We start from the raw sequence: 12,617 nt of genomic DNA, 5'->3' as shown, positions 1-12,617 counted from the left end.
GGGCCGCGCCCAGTTCGCGAGTGTTGATTGGCTGCAGAAGGTGCCCTTCACAGTCACAGCTGTACGAGCACGCGGAGGGCGGGGCTCCCTTTGTGTCTGCGCAGAAGGCGGTGGCGCGGAGATCGGGCGCCAGGGCTCGAGCCCTCGGGTGTGGGTGTTCGTGGCGGATAAGGCGAGGTGGCCGACGAGGGAGGGTCCGACGGGGCGGGCGCAGAGTCCATCTTGTGTAGGGCAGCGACCCCACATCAGAATCGCCGCGATTTCCCAATCAGGTCAGATCAGGCAGAGCTGGGCGTTAATTTGTAACAAAGTCGTTCCGCTGCGAGTGTCGAGGTGGACTGTTAGTGTGAGAGGAGATGTAAACGAGCCTCGTGGACGGTAAAAGACGCAATTACCTCATGTAGGCCTCGACAAAACAAGTGTGTTGCCCAGAACAGTGCTCTGTAATTTCCCGACCCATCCCCAGAACTGCCCCAGAACTGCCCCATTCTCACAGGATAAACAAACCCAGGGAAATTGTTCTATAAAAGCAAAAACGTCCTAATGTGCGTAGGACATATGTCGCTCTGAAGTTATTCGCTGTTGACCCTGACTAGGCGAGTACTTGTATTAGTGTCTCCTGTCTATTCTCAACAGTATATTGTTTAAGGTAAATCCTAAATAATTGATTGCTCTTGGAATAGAGTCTGGAACAGTACCTCCCCAGCTGGGCACCGATAGGAAGATTTACAAATGTTCTATTTTAAAAAGGCGGGGGAGAGAATTCCAGCATATTAAAAAGTCGTCTGATATTTATTAAGGTCTTTTTCGGCAATGGTATTTAATTCCAAAAAGAACTACACAATAGGTTACACAGGTACGTCATCCTCCCATAAACTAAGCACAGTTCTTCCACACTAGTTGCTGATGAATGTTAGCTTCCTGTCCCCCTGCTTACCTCTTCCATAGGAATGCAAGGCCATGGAAGACATTTTTCCAAACATTCCAAATAGTCTTTAGCCTTTTCATATGATGGAATACATTGATTTTCAAATACTGCACTAGCTTTGCATCTCTGAAATAAACCCCACTTGCTTAAGATGTATAATTTTTTTATTTGCTTTTTTAAAAAACTGAAGTATAGTTAATATACAATGTGTTAGTTTCTGATGTACAGCAAAGTGATTCAGTTATACATACATATATGTTTTTCATATTCTTTTCTGTTATAGTGTATTACAAGATATTGAATATAGTTCCCTGTGTTATACAGGACTTTGTTGTTTATGTATTTTATATATATATAGTTTGTATCTGCTAATCCCAAACTCCTAATTTATCCCACCCCCTTTCCCCTTTGGTAACCATAAATTTGTTTTCTATGTCTGTGAGTCTGCTTCTGTTTTGTAAATATGTTCATTTGTATCATATTTTAGAGTCCATATATAGATGATATCATGATATTTGTCTTTCTCTGACTTCATTTAGTATGTTAATCTCTAGGTCCATCCATATTGCTGTGTCATAATTTCATTCTATTTTACAGCTGAGTAGTATTCCATTGTACATATGTGTGAGTATATATATATACACATATACCACATCTTCTTTATTCATTCATCTGTCAATGGACATTTAGGTTGATTCCATGTCTTGGCTATTGTAAATAGTGCTGCTATGAATATTGATTGGGGTGTATGTCTCTTTTTGAATTAGAGTTTTCTCTGGATATATGCCCAGCAGGACTACAAGATCATATGGTAACTCTAGTTTTTTTAAGGAACCTCCATACTGTTCTCCATAATGGCTGCATCAATTTACATTCCCATGGTGTAGGAGGGTTCCATTTTCTCCACACCCTCTCCAGCATTTATTATTTGTAGACTTATTTGTATTGTTTCTGACCTGTGTGAGGTGATAGCTCATTGTAGTTTTGATTTGCATTTCTCTAATAATTAGAAATGTTAAGCATCTTTTCATGTGCTTATTATCCATCTCTATGTTGCAGAAATATCTATTTAGGTCTTCTGCCCATTTTTTGATTGGGTTGTTTGCTTTTTTGTTATTGAGTTGTATGAGCTGTTTGTATACTTTGGAAATTAATCCCTTGCTGGTCACATTGTTTGCAAATATTTTCTCCCATTCTGTGGGTTGTCTTTTCATTTTATTTATGGTTTCCTTTGCTATGCAAAAGTTTATAAGTTTGATTAGGTCCCATTTGTTTATTTTTGCTTTTATTTCTGTTGCCTTGGGAGACTAACCTAAGAAAACATTGCTACAATTTATGTCAGAGAATGTTTTGCCTATGCTCCCTTCTAGGAGGTTTATAATGTCATGGTTTATATTCAAGTCTTTAAGCCATTTTGAGTTCACTTTTGTGTATGGTGTGAGGGAGTATTCTAACTGCATTGCTTTACATGCGGCTGTCCAGCTTTCCCAACACCACCTGCTGAAAAGATATGTAATTTTTATGTACTGCTGAATTATATTTTGTTAAGAGATTTCCTATCCATATTTATGATATTGGTGTGTAGTTTTCATTTTATGCATTGTATTTGTCTGGCTTGGCTATCAGAGTAATACTGGCTTCATAGAATGAGTTGTGAAGTATTCCCTTTTCTTCTATTTTTCTGGGAGAGAACGTGTAGAATTGGTGTTACTCTTCTTTAAAAACTTGATAGAATTCTCCAGTGAAATCATATGGGCTGGCAGATGTATTTTTCAGGAAGTTTTAAACTATGAGTTTAATTTCCATAACAGTTATAAGACTATTCAGATCTGTTTCATACTGGGTGAATTGTGGTAGTCTGTACTTTTCGAGGAATTGGTCCACTTCATCTTAATTGTCAAATCTCTGTATAGAGTTGTTCATAGTTGTCCCTTATTATCTTTTGATGTCTGCAATGTCTGCAGTGATATCCTCTGTTTAATTCCTGGTAGTAGTAACTTGACCACTCTTCTTGTTGTTATTGTTGTCAGCCTTGCTAGAAGTTTGTCAGTTTTATTGATTTTTTCAAAGAGCTAGCTTTCTGTCTCTGATTTTCTCTACTGTTTTTCCTTTTTTTTTTAAATATCACTGATTTCTGCTCTTTATTGAATCCTTCCTTCTGCTTGCTTTGGGTTTCTTTTTTTTTTTTTCCTAGTCTCTTGGGGTGAGAGTTTAGATTATTGAATTGAGACTTTTCCTCTTTCCAAATGCATGCATTTAGTGTTATAACTTTCTTAAATGCTTTAAAAATAGTAAACCAGGGACTTCCCTGGTGGTCCAGTGGTAAAGAATCCACCTTCCAATGCAGGGGATGCAGGTTCAATCCCTGGTCGGGGAACTAAGATCCCAATGCCATGGGGCAACTAAGCCCTTGCGCCACAACTAGAGAGAGAAAAACCCACATGCCACAACTAGAGAGAAGGCCTAGTGCCACAACAAAAGATCCTGCATGCCTCAATGAAAATCCCGCGTGCCGCAACTAAGGGCCAACGTAGCCAAATAAATAAATATTAAAAAAAAAAAGTAAACCAGATTATGTATACTATTTTCCTAACAGTTCCCAGGTCTGCTGAACCTCCCCGTGACTCTGGCAGAGCAATGAGTCTCTTGAGTGCGTGGCTACCTCTATAATCCAATGTCAAGACTGATTCAGATTTCAGTCCCAGTTCCAAATAACTCCGTAAGTGGTTAAAACAAAACTTTGGTGCCAGTGACCTGGTCTTATCCCTGGATTAGTAACTTATCAAATGCATGACTATGACCTAATCAGTTAACTCATCTAAACCACTGCTTATAAAATGCTTAGCACAGGGTCTGGCACATAGAAAGCAATCAACAGATTTTAGCAAGTGCTATTATCGATCAAGACTTCCTTATTCTAAAACACAGGTATAAGGAAACATCCTACGTGGAAGGTGCTCCAAGGTGAAGTAAATTTAGGCAAATTTAGAAACAAACAAACCTGAGAAATTAAAGGAACATAAGAATTTATAAACTCTTCCTGACCTCCCCTACAGCAAAGAAATTTTAATAAACATTTAGAAAACCAACTCTACTCCTAAAGTTCCTCAGGTAAAATATACTGTAGAAAGCACTCAGTCTTTTACCATAAAGCACAAATAAGCAAACGTTATTACATTTTTTATTCCTTTTCTAATTCTTTCTGCCACTAATACACAAGAAACACTTCAGCTCTTTCCTTCCCATTGACAAATCATTATATTTGCCATAACCACAGAGAGCAGGTTCCCTCTTAACAAATGGGCACTCTTAAAAGATGGACTCCAAATTAGCTACATGGATAATTTGTATTAAATCCATGTCTTTTAAATATGTTAGCATAGGTTAACTTTTCCCTTCTAAAAATATCTGTATCTCTAGTATGTATACCCTATTTAGTTGATTTCCAAACAATTCCCCATCTATTAGCAATAAGATCCAAAATTTTCTAAATTTTTAAAATTTTCATTCATCTTAAATAAAGCATTTATGTCTTGAAGTTTTTTTAATCCATGCATATTTATAACACACCAGAATGTCAGTTGATAATCTCTAATCAGTTGAATAGCAAAGGCAGAAATGAGCAGAAAATAATAGATACCTGATCACAAAGTCAATACAAAGGTCTTAAGTTCATTGCTGAGGTAAGGCAACTTAGTAACTTCAGACAAAGACAAGTTAATTATATGTAGGACATCTTATTGTAACTACGTTCTTAGGCACATTTTCCTTGTATGTCCATCTTTAAGTAGGAGCAGGTAAATAAAAAGATTAGATGTTTGATTGTACATGCTTGCAATATTAAACTTCTTTTTAAAAATCTTTTTGTCTCCAGCACAAGTAAACAGAACAAGAGTAAAATGGTATAGATAAGGAAAGTTCCAGATATCCTATTTAACTCTGTAAAGCCTTCAGGGTTCTAGACAGTTCTATGAAATACAGCTGATAGTGTTATCATCATCAGGTCACCCAAGTCAGAAGCTTGGGAATCATGCAGGTCAGTCTCTCCTCTTTATCCCTACTACCACTGCCCCAGATTTGCCTTTCATGATTACCTGCCTATCTGCTTACAATAACTTCCTAACAGGCTTTTTGCCTCTAGTCTTGAACTCCTCAGACCCATCTTCCATGAGTAATGGATCCATAATTAAAATCTGATCATATCATTATTTGCCTAAGACATTCCAATGTTTCCCAATAACTAAAGTTCAAATTCCTTACCAGAACATCCAAGGTCATTCAAAATCTGTCTCTCTCTCTAGCTTCATCCTTTGTCATTTCCCCCTCAAGCGTTATAGCCTAGCAACAGTGAGCTATTTTTATATCTCCAACACACTGCATTCTTTCCTCACTTCCATACCCTTGCTCAAGCCCTGTCCTTTGCCTCTTACCTTAAGTTTACCTCTTACTCTCCTTACCTCCTTTCTCCTACTTCCTTTATCCTGGCCAAGGACTCAGGATCCTTTTTGACTCAGCTTAGGAGTCAACTGTGGAGGAAGCATGAGCTGACCACACCCTTCCCCTCCAAGTAGCACCCTCTCTGCTCCTTTATTCCCCAATCATGGCTATCATGCACTCACTACATCATCGGTCAACATGTCTGTCTTTCTCACTGGACCAAGAGTTCCTAAAGGACAGGAATGGTTAGTCACATCTGTATCTTCAGAACCTAGCACAGTGCCTGGCACTCAGCACGTGCTCCATAAATGTTTTTGAATGAATAAGGGTATAAATGTGATATAGGAGATGGCATGTGAGTACTTGGAAAAATCATAATTACACTATAATCATACTGAGAAATGTGGATTCATTTATCTGACACTAGCAAGAGTATTAGCCAAGTTTTTAACTTTTCCCAGGACACCTACTGAAATGGGGGTGGGGTGGGTAATCATCAGTTAGATCCATTATACCTGTAACTTGCCCTTGCTGACCAAGCTTGCTTTAACTGTCTTTACAAAAACTTGCATGTACTCCAAGTGTCACACAGCCCAAATAATAAGAGATGTTTGCCCAAGTTGTTTATTCGTAACTTGGAGTCAGCTGTGTCCAGTTCAAGCTCCAGACAGTTAAGACTGGTTAAGATGGCGAAAATGTCTCATGTCAGAAGGCCAAAAACTCCACCCTCAGAACATGCTAATGCCACCATTTTCTGAGCACGTGTTCCAAGAAGCCTGTAGCTTAGCTGCACAACGATGATTACCTCACCTTTTTCTTGTCTCTAATTACCTTTCCTCACACTCCCCGTGCTCCTGACACCCCAGCTTTATTCCATAAATATCCCAAGTCCCTTGCCTTTGGGGAAGTGGATTTGAGATTAGTTCTCCCATCTCCTCACTTGGTGGCCTTGAGAATAAACCCTTTGTCTGCTGCAAACCTCAGGGTCTCAGCGTTTGGCTTGCATGTCAGACAAACAAACCTGGCTCGGTAACACTACAAAAAGTAAAACTGTTTTATTTCTTCCCCAGTTTAGGAAAGTGGGGAAAAGAAGCTAAATGCAGCAACAGCAGCATGAAAATAGTTTAAAATGAATGAGCGTGTGGACCTAACACCCGTCCAAGGTGCTCAATGCAGCCACGTAAGTGTACAAGTAACATGAATGATGGAGAGGGCAGTGGAGTTCTCGAAAGCTGGGAGTCCCATATCAGAAACACAGCTACCTACCTAAATAAAAATACCATCTAGGACCTCTAAGGCTGACGCTAGAAGGAAGTAAAAGTTTCTTCTTTCTAGGTATGCAACTGCATCCCTCCATATCCTTCCTTCCCTGATTCCCTCACTGATTACTGATACCACTCCCCACCGCCTACCACTACGCTACTCTCCTTGACACTCTAGCACAAGTGTGGATAAAGAGCCCTTTCTTTGCCTCCTTACAGCAGAGCCAAAATATTCAAATGAACTTTGCTAAAGGATAACCTAAAAGAATTTTCCACTATGAGAGCCTGACATAGTTCATTCACCTTTAATAAATGAAGCAGTGATGCCAATTCAAAAAGTCTGTCCGATTGTCAAATCTCAGGTGACTGTGAGGCGCACACCCAGTGAGGACCCTTTGTAGGGGCCCTTCCTTCTAAGTCCCAGTCTCCCTCTGTATGTTTGAGGGCAGATGATTATACTCTACCCATAAATACAATCTCAGACATCCCAGTTCTTCGAATTCCAGTCCAAGGTGCATGCTGAACCCAGCCGTAACGCCCAATCTAGGTCTTGTCATCTTAGTTCCAGTTTCCAGTCTAAAGATCTGACTCTTCCCCAGGTAGTTCTTCTGAGAAATGACCTTCATTTTCATGTGGTACTTGGCTACCCATAAAGTATGGTCTAATCTTTGCATGTCCTAACGGTTTAAACATGATTTAACACAATGCAAGAATCTTAATCTTTATAAAAGATACATACAGGTAACTAGTGGGTGGAATCCTTAAGAGCATTCCTTCCCATCTTGAATGCCTGTGAGTGAGATAAAGGGAAACTTAAGTAACTCATATACTTGGAAAATTGAATAAGCTTGCCCACAAGCTTGTCATCAAAATGTATCCTGTGAGGAAAATTTTTCCCTGGATGAAGATTCTTGCTGGCCCTATAACATTCTGTGGTTTTTTGTTAATTAAAAATTATGATGTAATGTTTTATACATATAAATGGATGTGCATATATATTTTGAAGCATAGTACCATAAATGAACACCAATGAACCCTTCACTTGACTTGGGGACAGTGGGCTCCTCCCATATCCCATTCTTCTGCCTCCCCAAAATCATTATTATCCTGAATTGTGTTCATGATGTCCTTGCCTATTAAAAAAATTAGTTTTGCACATATGGATATATCAACAAACAATTTATTCAGCTTTCCTGGAGAACTATTGAGCTTTATAAAAATAGGATTATACTGTATGTAGTCTTTTGGAACTTTCTTCTCCATTCAAAATTATGTTTCAAAAATTCATCCATATTGAATAGAAGGAAATACAAAACAAAAGAACAAGAATGGTCTTAGCAGCATTCTTCATAATAATTCTAAACTGGAAGCACTCAAATTGTCCTTCAACCTCAGGAAGGATAAATATATACACACAATGGAACCCTATCCAGCAATGAAAATGAATAAAATACTGCTGCCCTCAACAATATGGATGAATCTTATGAATATAATATTTACAAAAGAAGCTATACACAACAGAGTTTGTGTTGTATGATTCCATTAACTTTTCAAAGCAAGCAAAATTAATGTATGGTGTTAGCAGTTGGGACAGCAGTTACCCTAGAGGAAGTGGGTAAGTGACTGGGAGAGGGCATGAGGAGTACTTCCTGGATACAGGTAATGTTCTATCTTTAGATCTGGGTGGTAGGTATATAAGGGTGGTCATTTTCGAAAAAAATTCGAAAAACTGTCTAAGTGTCTACAGTAAGTCCCCTACATACAAACCTTCAAGTTGCGAACTTTCAAAGATGCGAACGTGCATTCACGTGTCCAGTCACGTAAGTTAGTTCACGTGTCTGGCGTACATTGTCACGTGTGTGCATCCTCTACAAGTGGTTGTGCTTTTGTGTACTTTACTGTACGGTACTGCTGCTGTGCAACACAAGGAGCTTACTAATGGAGACCCGATGGAATTGGAGGCTCAGAGAAAGGACAAAGAGAGTCAAGAGGAAGAAGAAGTAACTGACGAACCGAAGAGATTCACCACGCAGGAAAAGGCAAGGGGATTTTCTTTATCTAAGGAGGCAATGTTAGCTTTTGAGGCACAGGACCCAAACGTAGAATGGTAAACGGAGGTTGCAACAGCCATTCAGAATGCAATCCAGTATTACTGTCACCTATGACGAGAAAAAAAGAGCTACTACGCAGACATCACTGGATCATTTTCCAAGAGGGTAGACAGAATTAAATCCAGCAAGGAACCAGAACCTGTGCCATCAACGTCTGGCGTGAGTGAAATGGCAGCTCGCCCTCCGTCTCCTACTGCTGACGATCCTTCAGCTCTAACAACCCCCACCTCCTCTCCCTCCTCCAGTCAGTAACTTCTTGTCTGTTCACTCGATGCCAGCCCCTGTATGCCAGCTGCTGTACTATACTACTGTACTTTTCAAGGTACTGTACTGTAAGATTTTAAATGTTTTCTTTATTTTTTGTTTTATGTATTATTTGTGTGAAGAGTATTATAAACCTATTACAGTACAGTACTATATAGCCGACTATGTTAGTCGGGTACCTAGGCTAACTTTGTTGGACTTACAAACAAATTGGACTTACAAACGTGCTCGTGGAACAGAACTCGTTCCTATGTAGAGGATCTGCTGTATTTATGATATGTTCACGTTTTAATTTTGAAAGTTTTATCCATATTATTGCATATAAATGTAGTTCATTTTTTTCTTTGCTGTATAATATCCAATTTTGTAAATATAATTCAATTTATCTATCTGTTCCCCTGTCCCTGAACATTTGGGATTTTGTTTGTTTTTTCATTTACTTATTTTATTCAACAAACAATGCTGCTACAAACATATTTCTTGGTGCACATATGTAAGAGTCTCTTAAGGGGAAGTGTATATAAGGAATTTCTAAGTCTAAGGGTATGTTAATATTCAACTTCAGAAGATTACATCACATTGTTTTCAAATTTACATTCCTACATTCCAACAGTGTATGGAGATCTTATTCTGCATCCTTACTAACCCTTAAAATTTTGCCAATACTGTGGTATTTCGTTGTGGTCTGATTTAGATTTAATAATTAATGAGGTTGAATATCTTTTCATAGGCTTATAAGCCATCCTTTTTCTTCCTTCTGCAAAATACCTGTTCTTGACCTTAGTGCTTTTTTCTATGACTGACTGTCTTACTCTAATTGATTTGTGAGAGTTCTTTATATAATCTGGAAACTAATCACTTGTGGGTTACTTTTGTGAAAATATCTTCTCCCAACTTGTGGCCTGTCTCTTCACTTTATTTTACTTTTGAAAAACAGAAGTTTTTTAAAGCTTTTTATTATAGAAAAGTTCAAACACACCACAAAAGTGGAGAAGATAGTAAAATACATAAAAGCACAGATAATAATAGGAACCTTCACTCATTTTCAACAATTATCAAAACATGGCCAATTCTGTTACCTCTTTGTCACCACCCTCATCTCCCACGGGATCATTCTAAAGCAAATCCCAGATATGTCATTTCATCCATAAATACTTCTATACGTCTGTGAAATAAGGATCTTATAAGTATTATCTTTAGATGTTATTTTGCCATCTAGAAAATAATTCCTTAGTACAATTAAATATACAGAGTATGCAAATTTCTGACTTTCATAAATAGTTTTTATAGTTTATTTAAATCAAGATCCAAATAAAAGCCATACATTTTCACAATACACACGGCTTATCAAGCCTAACTGACCCGCTTTAACCTCCGGCCTCGCGTCCCTACCTCTCCTTCCAGCTCCACTGCAGCCAGCTGGTCACCCTCCCGCCTGCCTCAGGCGTTCTGCTTGTACTCGCGATTCCCTCCCTTACAACGTCCTCCCCCGACCTGTGTGTGGCCGCCCACTCCCATCTCCTTTCTGTCCTACATGTCACCTTCTCCATGAGGCCTCGCGACCTCCGACAGGGCCTCTCCCGGCACTCCGTCTCCCTGTCCCAGCGCACCTATCACCATCTTCCAGACCGACATTTTACGCATTTATCGTATTAATCTATCCCCAACCCTCAAGTAAAATGTAAGCTCCAGGAAGGCAGGGAACGCTCTTAGTTCAATGCTCCATGAGTGGCTCCTACAAAAGCTCCGGGCACTCAGTAGGCGCTTAATAAATACCTAGGAACTAGCCCTTGCGCCCGGCTTCCGCTCCACGCCACGCCACGCTGCAGGGCCCCCCACTCAGGAAGTTCCACCGCCGGACATTCAGCGGATTCAAGGGCCGCCCTGCGCATGAGGCCGAACAGCCCGTCAGTGCGGCGAGCGCGGGGCTCGGCACCTGTGGCTCCCCAGCGGCCATACCGCGCACATGCATCCTACCTCGCTCTGCAAGACAGCAAGGGCCTCGAGACGGGCCACAGCAGCGCCAACGCCGGCTCTTCTCTCGGGGAACCACGAGCGTCGGCAGAACAGCGCAGGCAGTCAAAAGCTTTGGCGGGAAAAAGTACGGCGCGCGGGGCATTCTGGGAACGCTCGGGGTTACGCTTGGGGTCGCGGGGGGCGCAGGGCATTCTGGGAGCGGTACCTCAGTGACGCCGGGAGGACGCTGAGGATCGCAGGACCGCGGCCCGGGAGACTGAGGTGAGGAGGCCGTTACCCGGGAGACCAACTTCTTGTCTGAGCCAGAGACTGAGAGGGCGAGCGGGGGAGGTCGCTGCAGGCCGGGCCGCTTCACCGCGAAGCTCGTGCGTTCGCGTCAGGGGGCGACGGCTCTGAGGGCATTGCTTTGACAGGACGCGCGTGCTGAAGAGCTAGTTCTAGCTTGTGAAAAGGGAAAAGGAAAGGAACAAAGAGTCGTTCTTTCACGAAGGCCCACAGATTCCAACAGTAGCGCACCTTATTTAATCGGTAACTTATAGAACCGCCTTTTAAATAAGGTGCTTAAGTTAAATAAAGACCTTGGAGATGTTTCCACCAGTTCCATGCTGTGTGTTAAGAAGATGGGGCCCGGCGTGGCGGGGCTGGGGGAGCTGGCCTGTTGACCTGGGGAGCCATCCGTGGGCCCGCAGGAATCCGACCTGCAGGCAGGCTTTTTCCCCCCGAGGGCCCCAACAGAGGGCGAAACTGCAGCTCCAGAGGGGCCGAAAGTTGCTTAGACCTCAGCGCCCGGGCGTGCACAGCGAGTCTGGTTCTCCTGGGGTTTTTGAGTCATCACATGGAGAATCTTGTAGGTACCTGTTCCTTACTGGTAGCACTTCACCAGGGCAGAAATGTGGTCAGAATTTTATTTTGGAGTCAGCAAGTTTTCCATTTGTCAGCTTGGACGTGAAAGATGCTAGTCTCCGATCAGTATGTTAATTAACAGTTTATCCACATATGTTATATATAGTATATCCGAGTTTCGAGCCTTAACGTTACAGTTCGTATACAATCTAGGGAAAAAACCCAAACTTTTAATTTGTAAGTTTTGCCAATTATGAACTGAAAAAAAATTGTTTTAATGTAGTTCTAAATAGTAAAGTTAAATAAATTCTCCTATATTCCTAAACAGGTCGGTGTTGTTTACATACAGTTTTCCGAGCACTCTTGGAAGATTGACAAGAGAAGGGGAGGACCACTCGCAGGAATTTCTTGGTGACTTTGCTGGAAGATATTTAAAGGAAAAGTGAGGCAGAAAGTACTTTTAGTGGGAAATGTGTTTTAGAAATGGAAGTAACAAATCTCTAACTTTCGCCCATGTCTTTGACCTATTTCCATTCAAATATGCACAGTTGTACCTCTGGGCCCAAGCCATAATCAGTTCTTTGTTTTATATTTTACTTTATATATTATTGATGCCCTTTACCAAAACGCTTCAGAGGAAGTGAATTTTAGCAGAATTGTGAAGTAGATTGTGTTGGCCTTGGAACTTTGTACTTCATTTTTATTTTATTTATTTATAATTTTGGCTGCACTGGGTCTTCGTTGCTGCGCGCGGGCTTTCTCTAGTTGCGGCGAGCAGGGGCTACTCTTCGTTGT

The sequence above is a fragment of the Pseudorca crassidens genome, chromosome 12, assembly GCF_039906515.1.
Source record: "Pseudorca crassidens isolate mPseCra1 chromosome 12, mPseCra1.hap1, whole genome shotgun sequence".
Taxonomy (NCBI): domain Eukaryota; kingdom Metazoa; phylum Chordata; class Mammalia; order Artiodactyla; family Delphinidae; genus Pseudorca; species Pseudorca crassidens.
Note: the sequence above shows the minus strand (reverse complement) of the source record.